Source organism: Hipposideros armiger, unplaced genomic scaffold (genome assembly GCF_001890085.2).
Source record: "Hipposideros armiger isolate ML-2016 unplaced genomic scaffold, ASM189008v1 scaffold_40, whole genome shotgun sequence".
NCBI lineage: Eukaryota > Metazoa > Chordata > Mammalia > Chiroptera > Hipposideridae > Hipposideros > Hipposideros armiger.
The window spans coordinates 2,288,289-2,292,376 of NW_017731390.1; the positions used below are offsets into that span (position 1 = coordinate 2,288,289).

The window sequence follows — 4,088 nt, forward strand, 5'->3', positions numbered from 1 at the left end:
GAGCTTGCGCTCTTAACCAACTGCGCCATCCGGCTGGCCCTGTAGTGTTTTTCTTAATGCATGCTTCATTAAGGCTTTTTGGTGATAAAAAACAATAACAATTTGGTAGTCATAAAGGCCTCGTCTAGGTATTGAATACAATAAGTCATAAGATATAGGGATACTGTAAAATATGCCTTGGAGCAGGCAGCTGACTAAGTGGAAAATATTCTCACTAAATGTGAGGAGGGGTAAAAGATGGCTCAAATTGTATGTGGAAGATAAATAGAAAGGGAGCCATTGAGTCTTCAAGGGGAGAACACTCAGCAGCTGAGAAGCAAAATTACATTTATTGCCAAAGTTTGACCCTACCTGAGCCCAGTGGGACAACAAAGAACTAAAAATAAATTCCATTGTTATATATTAAGGAATCCGAACAGGATTGAAAAGGCTGCACTGAAAGCTCATCAGGACATACGAGGGCATGTTTTAGTGTCTCATTAATACACACCCCATTGCTGTAAGCATCTCAGAGCCCCTGCAGCCTGTGGTGGTGCAGGAAGCAGGAATTTTATGGCATCTTCATTCACATCCTGGAGTTTCTTAATGCACTGTGACCAAAATATCATCTGGAAAGGCCTAAGAATTACTGCTGCCTTGGAACAAGGACACAACTTCTAGCTGCCTGCAATTTCTGTCCTTGGCTCCTCCACCTGAGGCGTCCTGGCCCCGTCTGCCTCTCGTGGCACAGGGCTTCCCGGCTCCGAAACCTAGGAGACATTTACTTGCCTGGGTAAAGGAGAGTATGGAGCACAGGACTATGCAGGAAAGGAAGGAGAGCTGGCTCCCACCCACTTCAGGCTGGATGACTGGAGTTAGCTTTTGCTGTATTGAGAAGATACAGCATAGTGCAAATCCAGACACATTCCTTGAGTGCCGACTTGGTGCCAGGAAGTATCAGCATTAGGGCTGATGTGGAGTTGATTGAATACGATTAAGACCACGCTGTAAGATAGGTCGGCCGAGTGGCTCAGTTGGTTAAAAGCATGAGCTCAGAGCAACAGGTTCGCAGGCGGTGAGCTGCACCAGAGCTGAGCTGCTTACGGTGGCAGGATGGCTCAGCTGGTGAGAGCACTCGCTCCTAACGACAAGGTTGCCAGTTCGATTCCCACATGGGATGGTAAGCTACGCCCACCTGCCACTAAGATTGAACATGGCACCTTGAGCTCAGCAGCTGTGAGCTGCCGACGGGCAGCCGGATGGCGACTAGACTTGGAGCTGAGCTAGCTGCGCCCTACACAACTAAGACTGAAGAATAACAACTTGGCTGTTCCCCTCCCCCAATTCCCCGACACTGTTTTCCTTCCCCAATAAAATCTTTAAAAAAAACAAATAAATAAAAAAATTTTAAAAATAAAATAAAAGGAAAATCTGGCTGTTCTGTTAAAATAAAAAAAATAAAATTAAAAAAAGACCATGTTATAAGCACACCGGACTGGGCAAGTGTCAAAAGTGAGATATGAGGGCCGGCCAAATGGCACGATGGTTAATAACTCGCTTGGGGGCCGGCCAAGTGGCGCGATGGTTAAGAACTGGCTTGGGACACCAGAGGGCCCCGGTTCGGATCCCACATATGAGGGCCAGTGACACTGCCCTCTTCAGTTAAGATGCTGAACAACAGCTCAACCTGGAGCTGGGCTGCTGTGAGTCGCCGGCGACGGCGTAGGCTGCAGCCCCTGTGGCAGTGGGTTGCCATGGGCTACCGTGTGTAGCCAGCAGCCAGCGTGAGCGGCCAGCAGCCAGCGTGAGCGGCCAGCAGCCGCAGTGAGCGGCCGTCCAGAAGCCGGCGACTGATGTGCCTCGCCCGGGAAGCGCGCAATGATGGTGCCAACTTGGGCCAGTGAAGCAACGTCCTCCACAACTAGACTGAAGAACAAAACGACAGCAATTTGTTCCCCTTCCCCCAATTCCCCAGCACTGTTCCCCTTCCCCCAATTGCCCAATAAAAATCTTAAAAAAAAAGTGAGATATGAACGACACAAAACTTCACAGTCAACTTTTAGTTCTCTAATTTACCATCTGTTGTTCAAAGTAATTCAGCAGAATAGAGGAGGAAAAGCAGAAGTTTGGGAGTGCAACAAACCTGCTTCACCACTTACTCACTGGGAGACCATGGGAAAGTCACCATCTTGAGTCTATTCATTATATTCATCTGTGCTCAAGAAATACTACTTACCTCAGGGGGCTGCTGTGCTGTGAGGATTAAATTAGAACACACACACACACACACACACACACACACACACACCCTCATCGAACACCTAGCACAGTGTATATCCTCAAAAAGTTTGTGTTCTCTGTTACTCATAACTTTTTTGAGGCTTCAGGATGGGGTTCAAATCAATAGCTCTACGGACAATGAACATTAGAGGCCATTCCTTGGATACACCATGATTTCTTTATGAGGCACGGCAATACCTCTGAAATGCATGAAGCATTTCAAATATAGATGCATTTTTTACAAAAATATTTTTAAACATTTGTTTTTAAAAAGCATAAGATTTTCATTTGGTTTATGGTGAAGTCTTCACAGGAAGTTGCTAAGTGCTCGGGAAATACAGTCTATGCAAAACAGAAACATAATTTAAGGAAGTTACAGATTATACTTCAAAGACTATTAAGTAATTTTGGAATCCTTTTTCTTTTATTATCTTTGCCTGCACTGTCCAATATGATAGCCACTAGCCACATCAGGCTATTTAAATTTAAATTAACTAGAAATAAATAAAATTTAGAACCTTGAGGATATTATGCTAAGTGAAATAAGTCAGACTGAGAAAGACAAATACCATATGATCTCACTCATATGTGGAATCTAAACACAAAATAAATGACAAAACAGAAACAGGCTCAAGGATACAGAGAACAAACTGATGGTTACTAGATGGGAGGGCGAGTGAGAAAGGTGAAGGGATTAGGAAGTACAAATTGGTAGTCACAAAATAGTCACTGGGATGTAAAGTACAGTATGGGGAATACAGTCAATTGTAGAAGCTATGTATAGTGTCACATGGGTACTAGACTTAATGGGGGGATCACTTAATAAATTATATATTGGGTCGTCGGGAAAGTCATGATGTATTTTTCTATGTTTTTCAATGCAAAAATGCATCATGACTTTCCCGGCGACCCAATAAATGCTTAATCACTATGCTGTACACCTGAAACTAATATAAAATAACATGGAATGTCAACTATAATTTAAAAAAAATAGTCATGGGATATATAGTACAACATAGGGAATATAATAAAAAACATTGTAGGAATATAGCCAATAATATTGTAAGAACTGTACAGTGTCAGATGGGTAATAGACTTACTGGGGTGATCACTTTGTGAGGTATATAAATGTCTAATCACTATGTGTTTTATACACCTGAAGCTAATAAAAAAATTTTTTAAATAAATAAAATTTAAAGTCCTGTCCCTCATATTAGCCACATTTTAAGTCTCAATAGCCACATGTGGCTAGAGGCTATTGTACTGGACAGTGAAGATATAGCTCCACTGTAGAAAGTTCTACTGGACAGTGATGATTGTAAAAAGTTCTACTGGACAGTTTTGTTACATATGGGAAAGAAAAAACAACTGCCACCTTCTTTCCAAAATACAAAACGCTCTGGTGTGTCAGTTTTCTGTGTTAGACCATCTTTTAATCTAATGTTTCACTGCTCTGCAGTCTCAGGAGCTGTCATAATACTTGCCAGTGTCTTTTGGTTGTCTACTATCCCTACCTCTAAATACCAGCTACCATGGCTCCATCAATTAGCTTGGAATTCCAAACAAGAAAAAGTAACTCAATGAGGGATATGAATAAGCACCAGCTCCTTCAAAGTGCAGTAAAAAATAATGTCTGATTTCAGGATGAACAGCATTGGCAAATAAACACATGACATAATGAAATCTCACAACAAAGGTCATTGATGTTGGCACTCAACAGTGCAAATTATTTAATTTGACCTTTATCTCCTGTCTCTGGAAATAGGACCATTTGTCATTATGGGCGTGTGTGTGTGTGTGTGTGTGTGTGTGTGTGTGTGTGTGTGTGT

The 4,088-nt window shown here is 42.4% G+C and overlaps 1 protein-coding gene across 8 annotated transcripts in view; it reads right to left on the reverse strand.

Moving 5' to 3' along the window:
• CALCOCO2 (calcium binding and coiled-coil domain 2) overlaps positions 1-4,088 on the reverse strand; it is a 29,798-nt gene that overhangs the window by 18,092 nt on the left and 7,618 nt on the right. The gene's annotated exons all lie outside the window — the stretch shown is intronic.